This window comes from Bombina bombina, chromosome 2 (assembly GCF_027579735.1).
Source record: "Bombina bombina isolate aBomBom1 chromosome 2, aBomBom1.pri, whole genome shotgun sequence".
NCBI classification, from domain to species: Eukaryota; Metazoa; Chordata; class Amphibia; order Anura; family Bombinatoridae; genus Bombina; species Bombina bombina.
This window is the reverse complement of record NC_069500.1, coordinates 180,824,495-180,846,098: the sequence shown is the minus strand read 5'-3', so window position 1 is coordinate 180,846,098 and position 21,604 is coordinate 180,824,495. Positions and strand designations below refer to the sequence as shown.

At 43.9% G+C, this 21,604-nt stretch overlaps 1 protein-coding gene across 1 annotated transcript in view; it reads right to left on the bottom strand.

Annotated features, from left to right (window-relative positions):
* LHFPL2 (LHFPL tetraspan subfamily member 2) overlaps positions 1 to 21,604 on the bottom strand; it is a 295,979-nt gene that overhangs the window by 166,386 nt on the left and 107,989 nt on the right. The gene's annotated exons all lie outside the window — the stretch shown is intronic.

Genomic DNA, 21,604 nt, shown 5'->3' with positions numbered 1-21,604 from the left:
ATCCTGAGACAACCACCAAAGAAGAGAGTCTCTTGTCGCCTGATCCAGATGAATTTGCGGAGACAGATCCGCATAATCCCCCTTCCATTGCCTGAGCATGCATAACTGCAGAGGTCTGAGATGGAACCGGGCAAACGGAATGATGTCCATAGCAGCTACCATCAGACCGATCACCTCCATACATTGAGCCACTGACGGCCGATGAGAGGACTGAAGGCCAGACAAGAGTCAAGGATCTTTGATTTTCTGACCTCTGTCAGAAATATTTTCATTGATAAGGAATCTATTATGGTTCCCAGGAACACTACCCTTGTAGCTGGAATCAAGGAACTCTTTTCCAAATTCACCTTCCATCCGTGAGAACGCAGAAAAGATAACAATATCTTCTATCTTCGTGTGAGAGTTTGCTTGTTGAAAGGATGGCGCCTGGACCAGAATGTCGTGCAGATAAGGCGCCACTGCAATGCCCTGCAACCGGAGCACCGCCAACAGGGCTCCCAGGACCTTTGAGAAAATTCTGGGAGCTGTGGCAAGGCCGAATGGAAGAGCCATGAACTGGAAGTGTTTGTCTAGAAATGCGAACCTCAGAAACTTGATCCCTGTGAATGGGAACATGCAGGTACGCATCCTTTAAATCTACTGTTGTCATGAATTGACCCTCTTGAACCAAGGGAAGAATGTAACAAATAGTTTCCATTTTGAAGGATTGTACTCTGAGGAACTTGCTTAGATTCTTGAGGTCTAAAATTGATCTGAAAGTTCCATCTTTTTTGGGAATCACAAACAGATTTGAGTAAAAACAGAATTTATGTTTACCTGATAAATTTCTTTCTCCAACGGTGTGTCCGGTCCACGGCGTCATCCTTACTTGTGGGATATTCTCTTCCCCAACAGGAAATGGCAAAGAGCCCAGCAAAGCTGGTCACATGATCCCTCCTAGGCTCCGCCTACCCCAGTCATTCGACCGACGTTAAGGAGGAATATTTGCATAGGAGAAACCATATGGTACCGTGGTGACTGTAGTTAAAGAAAATAAATTATCAGACCTGATTAAAAAACCAGGGCGGGCCGTGGACCGGACACACCGTTGGAGAAAGAAATTTATCAGGTAAACATAAATTCTGTTTTCTCCAACATAGGTGTGTCCGGTCCACGGCGTCATCCTTACTTGTGGGAACCAATACCAAAGCTTTAGGACACGGATGAAGGGAGGGAGCAAATCAGGTCACCTAAATGGAAGGCACCACGGCTTGCAAAACCTTTCTCCCAAAAATAGCCTCAGAAGAAGCAAAAGTATCAAACTTGTAAAATTTGGTAAAAGTGTGCAGTGAAGACCAAGTCGCTGCCCTACATATCTGATCAACAGAAGCCTCGTTCTTGAAGGCCCATGTGGAAGCCACAGCCCTAGTGGAATGAGCTGTGATTCTTTCGGGAGGCTGCCGTCCGGCAGTCTCGTAAGCCAATCTGATGATGCTTTTAATCCAAAAAGAGAGAGAGGTAGAAGTTGCTTTTTGACCTCTCCTTTTACCTGAATAAACAACAAACAAGGAAGATGTTTGTCTAAAATCCTTTGTAGCATCTAAATAGAATTTTAGAGCGCGAACAACATCCAAATTGTGCAACAAACGTTCCTTCTTTGAAACTGGTTTCGGACACAGAGAAGGTACGATAATCTCCTGGTTAATGTTTTTGTTAGAAACAACTTTTGGAAGAAAACCAGGTTTAGTACGTAAAACCACCTTATCTGCATGGAACACCAGATAAGGAGGAGAACACTGCAGAGCAGATAATTCTGAGACTCTTCTAGCAGAAGAAATCGCAACTAAAAACAAAACTTTCCAAGATAATAACTTAATATCAACGGAATGTAAGGGTTCAAACGGAACCCCCTGAAGAACTGAAAGAACTAAATTGAGACTCCAAGGAGGAGTCAAAGGTTTGTAAACAGGCTTGATTCTAACCAGAGCCTGAACAAAGGCTTGAACATCTGGCACAGCTGCCAGCTTTTTGTGAAGTAATACCGACAAGGCAGAAATCTGTCCCTTCAGGGAACTTGCAGATAATCCTTTTTCCAATCCTTCTTGAAGGAAGGATAGAATCCTAGGAATCTTAACCTTGTCCCAAGGGAATCCTTTAGATTCACACCAACAGATATATTTTTTCCAAATTTTGTGGTAAATCTTTCTAGTTACAGGCTTTCTGGCCTGAACAAGAGTATCGATAACAGAATCTGAGAATCCTCGCTTCGATAAAATCAAGCGTTCAATCTCCAAGCAGTCAGCTGGAGTGAAACCAGATTCGGATGTTCGAACGGACCCTGAACAAGAAGGTCTCGTCTCAAAGGTAGCTTCCAAGGTGGAGCCGATGACATATTCACCAGATCTGCATACCAAGTCCTGCGTGGCCACGCAGGAGCTATCAAGATCACCGACGCCCTCTCCTGATTGATCCTGGCTACCAGCCTGGGGATGAGAGGAAATGGCGGGAACACATAAGCTAGTTTGAAGGTCCAAGGTGCTACTAGTGCATCCACTAGAGCCGCCTTGGGATCCCTGGATCTGGCCCCGTAGCAAGGAACTTTGAAGTTCTGACGAGAGGCCATCAGATCCATGTCTGGAATGCCCCACAGGTGAGTGACTTGGGCAAAGATTTCCGGATGGAGTTCCCACTCCCCCGGATGCAATGTCTGACGACTCAGAAAATCCGCTTCCCAATTTTCCACTCCTGGGATGTGGATAGCAGACAGGTGGCAGGAGTGAGACTCCGCCCATAGAATGATTTTGGTCACTTCTTCCATCGCTAGGGAACTCCTTGTTCCCCCCTGATGGTTGATGTACGCAACAGTTGTCATGTTGTCCGATTGAAACCGTATGAACTTGGTCCTCGCTAGCCGAGGCCAGGCCTTGAGAGCATTGAATATCGCTCTCAGTTCCAGAATATTTATCGGTAGAAGAGATTCTTCCCGAGACCAAAGACCCTGAGCTTTCAGGGATCCCCAGACCGCGCCCCAGCCCATCAGACTGGCGTCGGTCGTGACAATGACCCACTCTGGTCTGCGGAACGTCATCCCTTGAGACAGATTGTCCAGGGACAGCCACCAACGGAGTGAGTCTCTGGTCCTCTGATTTACTTGTATCTTCGGAGACAAGTCTGTATAGTCCCCATTCCACTGACTGAGCATGCACAGTTGTAATGGTCTTAGATGAATGCGCGCAAAAGGAACTATGTCCATCGCCGCTACCATCAACCCGATCACTTCCATGCACTGAGCTATGGAAGGAAGAGGAACGGAATGAAGTATCCGACAAGAGTCTAGAAGTTTTGTTTTTCTGGCCTCTGTTAGAAAGATCCTCATTTCTAAGGAGTCTATAATTGTTCCCAAGAAGGGAACCCTTGTTGACGGGGATAGAGAACTCTTTTCCACGTTCACTTTCCAGCCGTGAGATCTGAGAAAGGCCAGGACAATGTCCGTGTGAGCCTTTGCTTGAGGAAGGGACGACGCTTGAATCAGAATGTCGTCCAGGTAAGGTACTACTGCAATGCCCCTTGGTCTTAGCACCGCTAGAAGGGACCCTAGTACCTTTGTGAAAATCCTTGGAGCAGTGGCTAATCCGAAAGGAAGCGCCACGAACTGGTAATGTTTGTCCAGGAATGCAAACCTTAGGAACCGATGATGTTCCTTGTGGATAGGAATATGTAGATACGCATCCTTTAAATCCACCGTGGTCATGAATTGACCCTCCTGGATGGAAGGAAGAATAGTTCGAATGGTTTCCATCTTGAAAGATGGAACCTTGAGAAACTTGTTTAAGATCTTGAGATCTAAGATTGGTCTGAACGTTCCCTCTTTTTTGGGAACTATGAACAGATTGGAGTAGAACCCCATCCCTTGTTCTCTTAGTGGAACAGGATGAATCACTCCCATTTTTAACAGGTCTTCTACACAATGTAAGAACGCCTGTCTTTTTATGTGGTCTGAAGACAACTGAGACCTGTGGAACCTCCCCCTTGGGGGAAGTCCCTTGAATTCCAGAAGATAACCCTGGGAGACTATTTCTAGCGCCCAAGGATCCAGAACATCTCTTGCCCAAGCCTGAGCGAAGAGAGAGAGTCTGCCCCCCACCAGATCCGGTCCCGGATCGGGGGCCAATATTTCATGCTGTCTTGGTAGCAGTGGCAGGCTTCTTGGCCTGCTTTCCCTTGTTCCAGCCTTGCATTGGTCTCCAAGCTGGCTTGGCTTGAGAAGTATTACCCTCTTGCTTAGAGGACGTAGCACTTTGGGCTGGTCCGTTTTTACGAAAGGGACGAAAATTAGGTCTATTTTTCGCCTTGAAAGGCCGATCCTGAGGAAGGGCGTGGCCCTTACCCCCAGTGATATCCGAGATAATCTCTTTCAAGTCAGGGCCAAACAGCGTTTTCCCCTTGAAAGGAATGTTTAGTAGCTTGTTCTTGGAAGACGCATCAGCCGACCAAGATTTCAACCAAAGCGCTCTGCGCGCCACAATAGCAAACCCAGAATTCTTAGCCGCTAACCTAGCCAATTGCAAAGTGGCGTCTAGGGTGAAAGAATTAGCCAATTTGAGAGCATTGATTCTGTCCATAATCTCCTCATAAGGAGGAGAATCACTATCGAGCGCCTTTATCAGCTCATCAAACCAGAAACATGCGGCTGTAGTGACAGGGACAATGCATGAAATTGGTTGTAGAAGGTAACCCTGCTGAACAAACATCTTTTTAAGCAAACCTTCTAATTTTTTATCCATAGGATCTTTGAAAGCACAACTATCCTCTATGGGTATAGTGGTGCGTTTGTTTAAAGTAGAAACCGCTCCCTCGACCTTGGGGACTGTCTGCCATAAGTCCTTTCTGGGGTCGACCATAGGAAACAATTTTTTAAATATGGGGGGAGGGACGAAAGGAATACCGGGCCTTTCCCATTCTTTATTAACAATGTCCGCCACCCGCTTGGGTATAGGAAAAGCTTCTGGGTGCTCCGGCACCTCTAGGAACTTGTCCATTTTACATAGTTTCTCTGGGATGACCAACTTTTCACAATCATCCAGAGTGGATAATACCTCCTTAAGCAGAATGCGGAGATGTTCCAACTTAAATTTAAATGCAATTACATCAGGTTCAGCCTGTTGAGAAATGTTCCCTGAATCAGTAATTTCTCCCTCAGACAAAACCTCCCTGGCCCCCTCAGATTGGGTTAGGGGCCCTTCAGAGATATTAATATCAGCGTCGTCATGCTCTTCAGTAACTAAAACAGAGCAGCCACGCTTACGCTGACAAGGGTTCATTTTGGCTAAAATGTTTTTGACAGAATTATCCATTACAGCCGTTAATTGTTGCATAGTAAGGAGTATTGGCGCGCTAGATGTACTAGGGGCCTCCTGAGTGGGCAAGACTCGTGTAGACGAAGGAGGGAATGATGCAGTACCATGCTTACTCCCCTCACTTGAGGAATCATCTTGGGCATCATTGTCATTATCACATAAATCACATTTATTTAAATGAACAGGAATTCTGGCTTCCCCACATTCAGAACACAGTCTATCTGGTAGTTCAGACATGTTAAACAGGCATAAACTTGATAATAAAGTACAAAAAACGTTTTAAAATAAAACCGTTACTGTCACTTTAAATTTTAAACTGAACACACTTTATTACTGCAATTGCGAAAAAACATGAAGGAATTGTACAAAATTCACCAAATTTTCACCACAGTGTCTTAAAGCCTTAAAAGTATTGCACACCAAATTTGGAAGCTTTAACCCTTAAAATAACGGAACCGGAGCCGTTTTAACACTTTAACCCCTTTACAGTCCCTGGTATCTGCTTTGCTGAGACCCAACCAAACCCAAAGGGGAATACGATACCAAATGACGCCTTCAGAAAGTCTTTTCTAAGTATCAGAGCTCCTCTCACATGCGACTGCATGCCATGCCTCTCAAAAACAAGTGCGCCACACCGGCGCGAAAATGAGGCTCTGCTTATGCTTTGGGAAAGCCCCAGAGAAATAAGGTGTCTAATACAGTGCCTGCCGATATTATAATATCAATATACCCAGATAAAATGATTCCTCAAGGCTAAATATGTTTTAAAAATGAATCGATTTAGCCCAGAAAACAGAATTTATGTTTACCTGATAAATTTCTTTCTCCAACGGTGTGTCCGGTCCACGGCGTCATCCTTACTTGTGGGATATTCTCTTCCCCAACAGGAAATGGCAAAGAGCCCAGCAAAGCTGGTCACATGATCCCTCCTAGGCTCCGCCTACCCCAGTCATTCGACCGACGTTAAGGAGGAATATTTGCATAGGAGAAACCATATGGTACCGTGGTGACTGTAGTTAAAGAAAATAAAATATCAGACCTGATTAAAAAAACCAGGGCGGGCCGTGGACCGGACACACCGTTGGAGAAAGAAATTTATCAGGTAAACATAAATTCTGTTTTCTCCAACATAGGTGTGTCCGGTCCACGGCGTCATCCTTACTTGTGGGAACCAATACCAAAGCTTTAGGACACGGATGAAGGGAGGGAGCAAATCAGGTCACCTAAATGGAAGGCACCACGGCTTGCAAAACCTTTCTCCCAAAAATAGCCTCAGAAGAAGCAAAAGTATCAAACTTGTAAAATTTGGTAAAAGTGTGCAGTGAAGACCAAGTCGCTGCCCTACATATCTGATCAACAGAAGCCTCGTTCTTGAAGGCCCATGTGGAAGCCACAGCCCTAGTGGAATGAGCTGTGATTCTTTCGGGAGGCTGCCGTCCGGCAGTCTCGTAAGCCAATCTGATGATGCTTTTAATCCAAAAAGAGAGAGAGGTAGAAGTTGCTTTTTGACCTCTCCTTTTACCTGAATAAACAACAAACAAGGAAGATGTTTGTCTAAAATCCTTTGTAGCATCTAAATAGAATTTTAGAGCGCGAACAACATCCAAATTGTGCAACAAACGTTCCTTCTTTGAAACTGGTTTTGGACACAGAGAAGGTACGATAATCTCCTGGTTAATGTTTTTGTTAGAAACAACTTTTGGAAGAAAACCAGGTTTAGTACGTAAAACCACCTTATCTGCATGGAACACCAGATAAGGAGGAGAACACTGCAGAGCAGATAATTCTGAGACTCTTCTAGCAGAAGAAATCGCAACTAAAAACAAAACTTTCCAAGATAATAACTTAATATCAACGGAATGTAAGGGTTCAAATGGAACCCCCTGAAGAACTGAAAGAACTAAATTGAGACTCCAAGGAGGAGTCAAAGGTTTGTAAACAGGCTTGATTCTAACCAGAGCCTGAACAAAGGCTTGAACATCTGGCACAGCTGCCAGCTTTTTGTGAAGTAATACCGACAAGGCAGAAATCTGTCCCTTCAGGGAACTTGCAGATAATCCTTTTTCCAATCCTTCTTGAAGGAAGGATAGAATCCTAGGAATCTTAACCTTGTCCCAAGGGAATCCTTTAGATTCACACCAACAGATATATTTTTTCCAAATTTTGTGGTAAATCTTTCTAGTCACAGGCTTTCTGGCCTGAACAAGAGTATCGATAACAGAATCTGAGAATCCTCGCTTCGATAAAATCAAGCGTTCAATCTCCAAGCAGTCAGCTGGAGTGAAACCAGATTCGGATGTTCGAACGGACCCTGAACAAGAAGGTCTCGTCTCAAAGGTAGCTTCCAAGGTGGAGCCGATGACATATTCACCAGATCTGCATACCAAGTCCTGCGTGGCCACGCAGGAGCTATCAAGATCACCGACGCCCTCTCCTGCTTGATCCTGGCTATCAGCCTGGGGATGAGAGGAAATGGCGGGAACACATAAGCTAGTTTGAAGGTCCAAGGTGCTACTAGTGCATCCACTAGAGCCGCCTTGGGATCCCTGGATCTGGCCCCGTAGCAAGGAACTTTGAAGTTCTGACGAGAGGCCATCAGATCCATGTCTGGAATGCCCCACAGGTGAGTGACTTGGGCAAAGATTTCCGGATGGAGTTCCCACTCCCCCGGATGCAATGTCTGCCGACTCAGAAAATCCGCTTCCCAATTTTCCACTCCTGGGATGTGGATAGCAGACAGGTGGCAGGAGTGAGACTCCGCCCAAAGAATAATTTTGGTTACTTCTTCCATCGCTAGGGAACTCCTTGTTCCCCCCTGATGGTTGATGTACGCAACAGTCGTCATGTTGTCTGATTGAAACCGTATGAATCTGGTCCTCGCAAGCTGGGGCCAGGCCTGGAGAGCATTGAATATCGCTCTCAGTTCCAGAATATTTATCGGTAGAAGAGATTCTTCCCGAGACCAAAGACCCTGAGCTTTCAGGGATCCCCAGACCGCGCCCCAGCCTATCAGACTGGCGTCGGTCGTGACAATGACCCACTCTGGTCTGTGGAACATCATCCCTTGAGACAGATTGTCCAGGGACAGCCACCAACGGAGTGAGTCTCTGGTCCTCTGATTTACTTGTATCTTCGGAGACAAGTCTGTATAGTCCCCATTCCACTGACTGAGCATGCACAGTTGTAATGGTCTTAGATGAATGCGCGCAAAAGGAACTATGTCCATCGCCGCCACCATCAACCCGATCACTTCCATGCACTGAGCTATGGAAGGAAGAGGAACGGAATGAAGTATCCGACAAGAGTCCAGAAGCTTTGTTTTTCTGGCCTCTGTTAGAAAGATCCTCATTTCTAAGGAGTCTATAATTGTCCCCAAGAAGGGAACCCTTGTTGACGGGGATAGAGAACTCTTTTCCACGTTCACTTTCCAGCCGTGAGATCTGAGAAAGGCCAGGACAATGTCCGTGTGAGCCTTTGCTTGAGGAAGGGACGACGCTTGAATCAGAATGTCGTCCAGGTAAGGTACTACTGCAATGCCCCTTGGTCTTAGCACCGCTAGAAGGGACCCTAGTACCTTTGTGAAAATCCTTGGAGCAGTGGCTAATCCGAAAGGAAGCGCCACGAACTGGTAATGTTTGTCCAGGAATGCAAACCTTAGGAACCGATGATGTTCCTTGTGGATAGGAATATGTAGATACGCATCCTTTAAATCCACCGTGGTCATGAATTGACCTTCCTGGATGGAAGGAAGGATAGTTCGAATGGTTTCCATCTTGAACGATGGGACCTTGAGAAATTTGTTTAAGATCTTGAGATCTAGGATTGGTCTGAACGTTCCCTCTTTTTTGGGAACTATGAACAGATTGGAGTAGAACCCCATCCCTTGTTCTCTTAATGGAACAGGATGAATCACTCCCATTTTTAACAGGTCTTCTACACAATGTAAGAACGCCTGTCTTTTTATGTGGTCTGAAGACAACTGCGACCTGTGGAACCTCCCCCTTGGGGGAAGTCCCTTGAATTCCAGAAGATAACCCTGGGAGACTATTTCTAGCGCCCAAGGATCCAGAACATCTCTTGCCCAAGCCTGAGCGAAGAGAGAGAGTCTGCCCCCCACCAGATCCGGTCCCGGATCGGGGGCCAATATTTCATGCTGTTTTGGTAGCAGTGGCAGGTTTCTTGGCCTGCTTTCCCTTGTTCCAGCCTTGCATTGGTCTCCAAGCTGGCTTGGCCTGAGAAGTATTACCCTCTTGCTTAGAGGACGTAGCACCTTGGGCTGGTCCGTTTTTACGAAAGGGACGAAAATTAGGTCTATTTTTTGCCTTGAAAGGCCGATCCTGAGGAAGGGCGTGGCCCTTACCCCCAGTGATATCAGAGATAATCTCTTTCAAGTCAGGACCAAACAACGTTTTCCCCTTGAAAGGAATGTTTAGTAGCTTGTTCTTGGAAGACGCATCAGCCGACCAAGATTTCAACCAAAGCGCTCTGCGCGCCACAATAGCAAACCCAGAGTTCTTAGCCGCTAACTTAGCCAATTGCAAAGAGGCGTCTAGAGTGAAAGAATTAGCCAATTTGAGAGCATTGATTCTGTCCATAATCTCCTCATAAGGAGGAGAGTCACTATCGAGCACCTTAAGCAGTTCATCAAACCAGAAATATGCGGCAGTAGTGACAGGGACAATGCATGAAATGGGTTGTAGAAGGTAACCCTGCTGAACAAACATCTTTTTAAGCAAACCTTCTAATTTTTTATCCATAGGATCTTTGAAAGCACAACTATCCTCTATGGGAATAGTGGTGCGTTTGTTTAAAGTAGAAACCGCTCCCTCGACCTTGGGGACTGACTGCCATAAGTCCTTTCTGGGGTCGACCATAGGAAACAATTTTTTAAATATGGGGGGAGGGACGAAAGGAATACCGGGCCTTTCCCATTCTTTATTAACAATGTCCGCCACCCGCTTGGGTATAGGAAAAGCTTCTGGGAGCCCCGGCACCTCTAGGAACTTGTCCATTTTACATAGTTTCTCTGGGATGACTAAATTTTCACAATCATCCAGAGTGGATAATACCTCCTTAAGCAAAATGCGGAGATGTTCCAATTTAAATTTAAATGTAATCACATCAGATTCAGCCTGCTGAGAAATGTTCCCTAAATCAGTAATTTCTCCCTCAGACAAAACCTCCCTGGCCCCCTCAGATTGGGTTAGGGGCCCTTCAGAGATATTAATATCAGCGTCGTCATGCTCTTCAGTAACTAAAACAGAGCAGCCACGCTTACGCTGACAAGGGTTCATTTTGGCTAAAATGTTTTTGACAGAATTATCCATTACAGCCGTTAATTGTTGCATAGTAAGGAGTATTGGCGCGCTAGATGTACTAGGGGCCTCCTGAGTGGGCAAGACTCGTGTAGACGAAGGAGGGAATGATGCAGTACCATGCTTACTCCCCTCACTTGAGGAATCATCTTGGGCATCATTGTCATTATCACATAAATCACATTTATTTAAATGAATAGGAATTCTGGCTTCCCCACATTCAGAACACAGTCTATCTGGTAGTTCAGACATGTTAAACAGGCATAAACTTGATCAGAAAGTACAAAAAACGTTTTAAAATAAAACCGTTACTGTCACTTTAAATTTTAAACTGAACACACTTTATTACTGCAATTGCGAAAAAACATGAAGGAATTGTTCAAAATTCACCAAATTTTCACCACAGCGTCTTAAAGCTTTGAAAATATTGCACACCAATTTTGGAAGCTTTAACCCTTAAAATAACGGAACCGGAGCCGTTTTAAGCTTTAAACCCCTTTACAGTCCCTGGTATCTGCTTTGCTGAGACCCAACCAAACCCAAAGGGGAATACGATACCAAATGACGCCTTCAGAAGTCTTTTATAAGTATCAGAGCTCCTCTCACATGCGACTGCATGCCATGCCTCTCAAAAACAAGTGCGCAACACCGGCGCGAAAATGAGACTCTGCCTATGCTTTGGGAAAGCCCCTAAAGAATAAGGTGTCTAAAACAGTGCCTGCCGATATTATTATATCAAAATACCCAGATAAAATGATTCCTCAAGGCTAAATATGTGTTAATAATCAATCGATTTAGCCCAGAAAAAGTCTACAGTTTAAATAAGCCCTTGTGAAGCCCTTATTTACAATCGTAATAAACATGGCTTACCGGATCCCATAGGGAAAATGACAGCTTCCAGCATTACATCGTCTTGTTAGAATGTGTCATACCTCAAGCAGTAAGAGACTGCACACTGTTCCCCCAACTGAAGTTAATTGCTCTCAACAGTCCTGTGTGGAACAGCCATGGATTTTAGTTACGGTTGCTAAAATCATTTTCCTCATACAAACAGAATTCTTCATCTCTTTTCTGTTTCTGAGTAAATAGTACGTACCAGCACTATTTGAAAATAACAAACTCTTGATTGAATAATGAAAAACTACAGTTAAACACTAAAAAACTCTAAGCCATCTCCGTGGAGATGTTGCCTGTACAACGGCAAAGAGAATGACTGGGGTAGGCGGAGCCTAGGAGGGATCATGTGACCAGCTTTGCTGGGCTCTTTGCCATTTCCTGTTGGGGAAGAGAATATCCCACAAGTAAGGATGACGCCGTGGACCGGACACACCTATGTTGGAGAAAAGTCTACAATCTTAATAAGCCCTTGTGAAGCCCTTATTTACCATCGTAATAAACATGGCTTACCGGATCCCATAGGGAAAAATGACAGCTTCCAGCATTACATCGTCTTGTTAGAATGTGTCATACCTCAAGCAGCAAGAGACTGCACACTGTTCCCCCAACTGAAGTTAATTGCTCTCAACAGTCCTGTGTGGAACAGCCATGGATTTTAGTTACGGTGCTAAAATCATTTTCCTCATACAAACAGAAATCTTCATCTCTTTTCTGTTTCTGAGTAAATAGTACATACCAGCACTATTTTAAAATAACAAACTCTTGATTGAATAATAAAAACTACAGTTAAACACTAAAAAACTCTAAGCCATCTCCGTGGAGATGTTGCCTGTACAACGGCAAAGAGAATGACTGGGGTAGGCGGAGCCTAGGAGGGATCATGTGACCAGCTTTGCTGGGCTCTTTGCCATTTCCTGTTGGGGAAGAGAATATCCCACAAGTAAGGATGACGCCGTGGACCGGACACACCTATGTTGGAGAAATCCCAGACCTTGTTCCTGCATTGGAACAGGAACTATCACTCTCAGGTCGGAAAGGTCCGGACACAGTGTAAGAATGCCTCTCTTTTTATCTGGTCTACAGATAATCTTGAGAGCAGAAACCTGCCCCTGGGAGGAAATGTCTTGAATTCTAGTTTGTATCCCTGGGACACGATGTCCACCGCCCAGGGATCCGGAACATCCTGAAACCAGGCCTGAGCGAAGAAGGAAAGTCTGCCCCCCACAAGATCAAGATCTGCCCCCACAAGACCCTTCATGCTGACTTTGAGTCATTAACGGGCTTCTTAGATTGCTTCCCCTTTGTTTCAAGACTGGTTGGCCCTCCAGGAAGGTTTGGACTGATCCTGCTTGGCAGAGGAAGGCTTACCTTTGAAGTTTTGAAAGGAACGAAAATTACTCTGACGTCCCTTCTGCTTATTCCTCTTATCCTGAGGGAGGAAATGACGCTTTCCTCCAATAATGTCAGAAATAATTTCAGCCAAGCCCGGCCCAAACAAGGTCTTACCCTTGTAGGGAATTACCAAAAGCTTAGACTAAACATCTGCAGACCAGGATTTCAACCATAAGGCTCTGCGAGCCAGTACGGCAAAACCAGAAATCTTTGCTCCCAGCTTAATAACCTGCAGGGAAGCATTCGTAATAAAAGAATTGGCCAACTTAAGGGCCTTGATCCTATCCTGGATCTCTTCAAGGAGAGTGTCTGTCTGAATAGAATCAGACAACGCATCAAACCAGTATGCCGCTGCGCTGGTGACAGTAGCAATACACACCGCAGGTTGCCATTGTAAACCCTGGTGCACATACATCTTTTGAAGAAACCCCTCCAACTTCTTATCCATAGGATCCTTAAAGGAACAACTATCCTCTATGTGAATAGTGGTTCTCTTAGCCAAAGTGGAAATTGCCCCTTCCACCTTGGGGACCGTCTGCCAAGACTCCTTGATAGAGTCAGCAATTGGAAACATCTTCTTACAAATTGGGGATGGAGAAAAAGGGATACCAGGTCTCTCCCATTCCCTAGCAATAATCTCTGAAGCCCGATCTGGTACAGGGAAAACCTCCACCATGGAAGGTACATCAAAATACTTGTTTAGCTTACTAGACTTCTTAGGATTGACTACGACAGTAGTGTTGGAGTCGTCCAAGGTAGCCAAAACCTCCTTAAGTAACAAACGGAGGTGTTCCAGCTTAAATCTGAATGATACAACTTCAGCATCAGAAGAAGGAATTACACTGTCTGAGATGCCACCGAAGTATGTTCCTCCTCAGATTTCTGAGAAGGAACATTTGGAATAGCCATGCAGGGCCGTCTTTAATATTGATTGGACCCTGGGCAAAAATTTTCTTGGGCCCCCCACCCCATGCAATTTTGCTCTCCACCCCAACATCCCGGTGGATCATCCACTGCTGAACTAATCATTTAAAAAAAAAATGCAATATGTGAAACTGGACCTAAGCAGTACTAATAAGTAAATACATATATAAATTCCTCCACTGTGGATTCATTTAATATTCTTTTGAATGTGATTCTGGTGTGAGGTTAGCTGGTTAAAGAGATTTAGGGCAGCCAACAGGAGCAAAGCAAGGTAAAGGAGGAAGCATGGAGGTGCAGTATAAGTTTACTGACTGGAACAGCAGAACTACTATGGGAAGCTGTAAAATCTGAGACAGAGAGAAAATAAAAACTATAAAAATAAACCTTACATTAATGTGTGAAGTATCAGCATGACGCTATACATCAGCCACACCAGCACATGTCGCTTCTTTGCTAGGAACAAGTTCCCACTCACCCTGAACTAGACAATGCTGCATGGGGAGGGGCATGTGTGCACTCACTTATTCTTCCCACTGACACCTTCCTACAAAGCATTATTCCCCTAACAAACTTCAGTTAGTTGATCTTAGGGCCACAGCAGAAAGAGCAGGGCTAAGGGGACCAGTAGACTGGATGCTGTCTGTCCAAGGCTGCATGGATACAGTGTGAGATGAGTCACACAGCCTCAAGACTGAAGAGAGCAGTGTATGCAGCTGCACAGATGCTCAAATCCTCACGTGCCTGCCGCTCCAGCTGCATGCGCCTACAGTCAGCCCTACCCAGAAACAATCCCCACCACCAGAGCAGTTACCTGGTAACAGTGGTAACCCCAGTAGGACCTTTTCTGATGCAGTGGAAAATGGCTGGATGCCGAGTTAGGGCTTTGCATTCAGTGCTGCACAGTGCACATCTAAAACAGCACATGGCACTAGCTTGGCATGTCACATGACACCGGCACGGTCTGGCACAGTTTTAAAAAAAAATATAAGCAGAGTACTTTTGACTGTGACAGTATTAGGACTAAATGTGTGTGTTCCCCATGTCACATCAGCAGTCTGGTATGAACCATAAAAAAAAAAAAAAAAAAAAAAATTTTTTTTTTTTTAGGACTTTTGGGCCCCTCAACAGAGACTGGGCCCAGGGCAGCTGCCCCTTTTGCCCTGTGTTAAAGACGGTCCTGTAGCCATGACTGTGTCAGAAACCTCACTGATTCCTTAGATTTCCTCTTGCGCTTTCCCTGCAGCATGGGAAAAGCAGACAGCACATCAGTTACCACAGAAGATATGTGGGTAGCAATGTATTGCAACGTAACTCCAACCGGAGTGTGAGAGGAAGCGCAGGGCACTGCATGTGTGGACGATAAAGTTTGGGACACTTGAGGAGAAAGCTGCGGCATATCTTGAACATTTTCAGGAGACCCCTGAACAGCATCCGCCTTAGACAATGCTGGCTCAGAATCAAATAGTCTATCCCTGTAATTCAATGTTCTCTCAATACATGAGGAACAGAAAGGGATAGGTGGTTCCACATTAGCATCAAAACACAAAGAACAAGTAACATTTTGCAGGGCCTCTTGGTCCATCTTTACCCAATTGTTGAACAAATTAAAAATAAAATACTTTTATTTATTTTTAGATTATGTCACAAAAACATTACTGTCCCTTTAAATTTTAAACAACAACTTTTTCTTTCCCAATGCAAAAAACGTTGGCTTTAGCGCACCCCAGAAAGCCTCTACACCTCAGCTAGCCCTGCTGAGGTTTCTACCTGTCCTGCTGACCTCCGGAGTCAGTAGATAGAAAAAATCCGGACTCAACCCAGAGCTGCTCCCGGCCGGCATTAATCTTCACTCTGAAGGTAAAGCCGCGGAGAGCAAGTAAAAAGCACAACCACCCTGACCAGAATAATCTAGAATAAAAACCAAACTGAGCCTATGTTCTCTGAACCCCTCTCGTCCCCAGTGCCTGCATAAACTGCCCTGCTTAGAAAAATAAATGTAGCACTTACCTCAATATAATCTGCCTGGCAGCAGGGCAGCTCACTAGGTTTGAGAGGCATGGACCTGTGGAAACAAAAAGAAAGACTGAATAATCCTACTCAGGCTTTCCAGTAAAGGCAGCAACAACTATTTGGGAGGCAAAGTGAGGATTATACCCCACAAGTTCCCAATTGCTTAAAAGCCACCACTGCTCTACTGAAGAGACTGACATGGACTACAGCTAAACCCCAGGAAGGTACAGAACAAACTTGTTCTGCTGAAATATAATAAAATCTTGATTGAAGAATCTTCTTTCAGACACCTAAACTTTACCATCTCCTTGCTTTTAACGTAGGCAAAGAGAATGACTGGGGTTGGAGGGAAGGGACTTGATATTTAACAGCTTTGCTGTGATGCTCTTTGCCTCCTCCTGTTGGCCTGGAGTGATATTCCCAATAGTAATTAGATATGATCCGTGGACTCACCGTGTCATTAGAAAGAAAAAAAATATATATTGACTTCCATTATAAAAATGTGCACAATATTTTTATATGAACTCTTTCTGAGGCACCATCTACAAGAATTATCATCATCATTTATTGTTATGGCGCTGCAAAATTCAGTAGGGCATTCACAGTATATACATATATGTTATAGGCGAATGGCTCCCACATGATTCAGGGGTAGGGAAAACGGAAGAAACAGAGAAGTTTGTAAGAACAATCTGCTTATTTAAAAATTTAGACTAAGTGTAATTGTATTGTCTATACACCTCTACCTTTAATTGACATATATACATATTTACACACACACATATATATATATACATACAAACATATATATACATATATATATATATATATATATATATATATATACACATATACACACACATACATATATATACAGTATGTGTGTGTGTGTGTATAAATTCCCTGAGAAGACCTTCGCTGTTATGATTTGTGTCCTCTTAAAGGGACATCAAACGGTGTGTGTCATAACAGAGAAGGTCTTCTCAGGGAATTAACATAACATGAACATCAAGAGGCCCCTCCCACACCCAGAATCACCTGCTTCAGCAGAAACACTGTTTACAGATGTTTTCTGTGAATGAATGTGCAGACAATGGGCTATACAATAATCTATTGTATGTCGCTATAGTCACAATGGGAGGTTTTTGTTTTCTTCATCTTTTTCCTCACTAAAACTTTTTTTGAGACATATTTGCGTATATATTCCAAGAGTGAATTAGTGTTAATTCCTACTAGTAGCCAGATTTTTTTCTATAAACAAAATATGTTCAAAAGGTACAAAGATTATAGAAATAGAAAAAAAGGAATTCTTTATCTAAAAACACAAAACAAAAAAACAGACGCTAGATGCCCCCCCCTATTCTCGCCTAAAATAGTAAGTTCTACTGGCAAGTTATAATTTATAGCACAGAGATATTGAGGTTATGGCTTTTGACGTCCACAGAGAGTTTTTCCTCTATGCAATTTCAGCAGTTTTTTTTACATAAAGCAGACCCAGAAACGTCTGGCTGTGCAATCAGACATCACGAGAACTTCATAGAAAGAAGGGAAAAAAATGCTGAATGGAAATTTTAACTCAAATAACATCTCATGTGCTGAATTATGCCAAAACGTCACTCAGAAGTTCATTTATTTCACAATCTTCATTCATTTTTTTTTTTTGTAGAACAGAAAGACAAAATCTAGATCAGGATTAAAAACTTTTTAAAAATATAATTTTAAATGAAGGAAGAGAAAGTACACTTTAAAGAGACAGTGTACCCAGGCAATCAGCAGATACAAGCTCATTTTATTTAAAGTGCCATTTTAATGAACATTCATTAAACACATAGATAAAAGTACCACTGACCCCAAAGGTACTTTAACTATGTATTTAAGCCATTTGCAGGTATTAAACACATAGATTTGCAGCATTGATAGCATTAAAATGAAATGCTCTAATGAATTAGAGTGTGCAAGTTTACACTAGTATGGCCATGTAAAGCTGATTTAGGAACAACCTTCACAAAGGGCTGGGTACCCTATGTGTCTCTCTCATGCCCACTGGGAGGTTAATTTATTTGTATGCCTTTTGTTTACATAGCATTTCTATAGACGTTACTACAGCGTTGACATTTTAGTATAGGTGGAGGTTTCAATGGGAAAAGCAACTATTTCAAATTACATATAAAATTTTTACCTTTATTTTGTTAACAATTTAATACACCCTAGCAGGTAAAATGAATCACTGGGGAACCCATTAAAGGGGAAGAAATGTTGCAGTCCACTGTCTCTAAGAAAATAGCATGTACACAATTATTTCTTACTGTGTACACTCTTTCAACTTCAGTCATATGAGAGTGCATAACATGTGACAGGCATCATTTGACCTAAGCCAACTAGACCTGTGCCTAGGGCAGCACAATAAAAAGGCAACACATTTTGAGAACCAGTTCTATAACACTGCACATGCATTTCAAATGTTACCTTTCATTTCCCTTTGTGTGGTTCATCTTGTTTGTAAAGTTCCAGATAACTTGAGATAAAAAGAAATCATATGGAAAAAAAAACCCTGTTCTTTATGTCTATTGGGAGCTTATAGGGACATTATACACTAGATTTTTCTTTGCATAAATGGTTTTGTAGATGACCAATTTATATAGCCCATTTGGTAATGTTTTTGTAATAATGTATAGTTTTGCTTATTTATTTTTTTACAACATTATGTTGATATTTAGACTTCTGACCAAGCCCCAAAGTACCAGATGTAGACTCAGGTCTACAGATTCCTGCTGGCTCATATTGGTGTAATGTGTCTTTTCTTTCTGCTTTCACAGCCCCTTTCAGTGGGTGTCCCAGCCTAACCTCATCAATAATGCTAAACTGGGAACTTCTAAGTAAGTCTTTAAAAGATTTTATACTGGATTTCTAGATCAATATCTTTGCATATTTCCCTTCATAGTAGTGTATATTACATGCAGTTATATGAAAATTGGTGTACTGACCCTTTAATGTCACAGAAAACCCCAGCTTATATATTCCTGCAATTAAGCAGAAGTAAATCCTGAGAAAAATCCCCATCAGCAACAGAAACAAAACGTCAATGTCAGTATCCGTTACTAAACAAACAAGACTATCGCAATGTTTTGTTCATCTTATCTCGCCAGGAAAAAAACCTCGCTCACACAATCCTCAGATAGCATGCTGTATCCCACATCAGCAGGCCGAAGCCTTTGATGTGTCATGCGTACATCATTTGTAATGTCTGCCACACTATGCTCTACAGTAATTGGCTTTTTTTTCTCATTCCTGGCAGCGGCGTTAATACCACTGAAAAGAACACAATGATTTATGCCAAGTGATTTCATGGTTACCATTTGCCGGACAATCACAAACCACACTGATGTCATATGACACAATCTGAAAGAATTGCAGCGCAGTACACGCTCTCCAAAACACAGTTTCCATGAACTGACCAGTGTTTGAAATAATCTTCTGTACAATAATGAATCGCACAAATATTGTTTTTATATACTCTTAGTTTACAATATATTAAAGGGACAGGAAACCCCAACATTTTCTTTCATGATATGGATAGAAAATACAATTCTAAACTTTCCAATTTACTTCTATTATCACATTTTGCTTCATTCTCTTATTATCCGTTGCTGAAGGAACAACATTCCACTACTGCAGCTAGCTAAACACATCTAGTTAGCCAATCACAAGAGACAAATGTGTGCAGGCACCAATCAGCAACTAGCTAGTGTAGGATATGCGAGTATTTTGCTTTTAACAAGGGATACCAAGAGAACAAAGCACATTTGAAAATAAAACTGAATTTAAAAGTGTAATAAAATTACATTCTCTATATAAATCATGCAAGTCTAATTTTGATTTTCCTATCCCTTTTAATTTGGTATCATTGAACCTCTTTCGGTATCACAGGCATATTGAGGTGAATGTTTTAGGTACACCAGTTATCTCAAAGCAAAACATGACGTCAAATGCCAAATTAAAGCAAAAAAGCAAGATATATATATGCACATCCTTTTATATTGACACAACTGTATTTTCATGAATATCCAGACTTATATTTACACTCACTATCAATAATGCTGCTGGTTTACACTCAGCTGTATGAGTGCCTGGGAGATTGTGAGATTTGCAAGTGTCATGTGATGTGTACAGATCTGGTTTGAGGGCATGTTTAATTTGACGCTAGCATGTGCAGCCTGTTTGCATCTAATCTAAGTCCTAGGGGCCTATCTACCAAGCTTGATGCCCCGTGTTTCTGCAGGCTCGCCAGAAAAAGCAGTTATGAAGAAGCGGTCACAAAGACCGCTGCTCCATAACCTGTCCGTCTGCTCTGAGCAGACAGACAGACATCGCCGGAAATCAACCCGATCGAGTACGATTGGGTTGATTGACACCCCCCTGCTGGTGAGTCTGCAGGGGGCGGCGTTGCACCAGCAGCTCGTGAGCTGTTGGTGCAATGCTGAATACGGCGAGCGTATTGCTCGCTGTATTCAGCAAGATCTGGCGGACCTGAAAAATAGGGGCCCTGGTCTTGTCTGTATTTATTAAACATCCTATATAAGGCTGTGAAATTTGTTGACTCCACTTGTAATAAATGTTTGTTGAAAAAACTACTCCATGAAGTGCAGGGAGTTATCCTATATTATAAAAGGCCAAGTGTTTGTCTGAAGCCGTCATGCGCAGTAGAGACAAACACTTGGCCTTGAGATAGGGAGCGCGAGGTACACAGCATACAAGCAGCTGTGAGATAGGGAGCGCGAGGTACACAAACAGCTGTGAGGTCTGCTGCGTGTGAAGCGGCCACGCGCTCCCCAGACCTCACAGCTATTTGTGGCCGACGGGAGCGTTGCGATGGGGGCGTGGCCGGGCGTCGCGAGGGGCGTGGCCGGGCGGGTGTCGCGGCGATGGGGCGTGGCCGGGCGGGGTCCCGCAATGTGAACACAGAGCCAGAGAGGGAGCAGGAGAGGGGGTGAGAGAGACAAAAGGGGTGGGAAGAGAGACAAGGGGGGGGGGGGGAAGAGAGACAAAGGGGTGGGAAGAGAGACAAAGGGGGGGGAAAGAGAGACAAAGGGGGGGGAAAGAGAGACAAAGGGGGGGGAAAGAGAGACAAAGGGGGGGGAAAGAGAGACAAAGGGGGGGGAAAGAGAGACAAAGGGGGGGGAAAGAGAGACAAAGGGGGGGGAAAGAGAGACAAAGGGGGGGGGAAAGAGAGACAAAGGGGGGGGGGAAGAGAGACAAAGGGGGGGAAGAGAGACAAAGGGGGGGAAGAGAGACAAAGGGGGGGGAAGAGAGACAAAGGGGGGGAAGAGAGACAAAGGGGGGGGAAGAGAGACAAAGGGGGGGGGGAAGAGAGACAAAGGGGGGGGGAAGAGAGACAAAGGGGGGGAGAGAGACAAAGGGGGGGGGAGGGGGAGCCAAAGAGGGGGGAGAGAGAGAGCAAAAGAGGGGAGAGAGCCAAAGAGGGTGGGGGGGAGCAAAAGAGGGGAGAGAGAGAGCAAAAGAGGGGAGAGAGAGAGCAAAGGAGAGGGGGGAGAGAAAGCAAAAGAGGGGAGAGAGAGAGCAAAGGAGAGGGGGGAGAGAAAGCAAAAGAGAGGGGGGAAGAGAGAGCAAAAGAGAGGGGGGAGAGAGCAAGGGGTGGGGCCGCTGTACTGCAAAAAATGGCCCGTGTACACGGGCTTTAGTACTAGTTTATTAATAAAATATATGTGATTC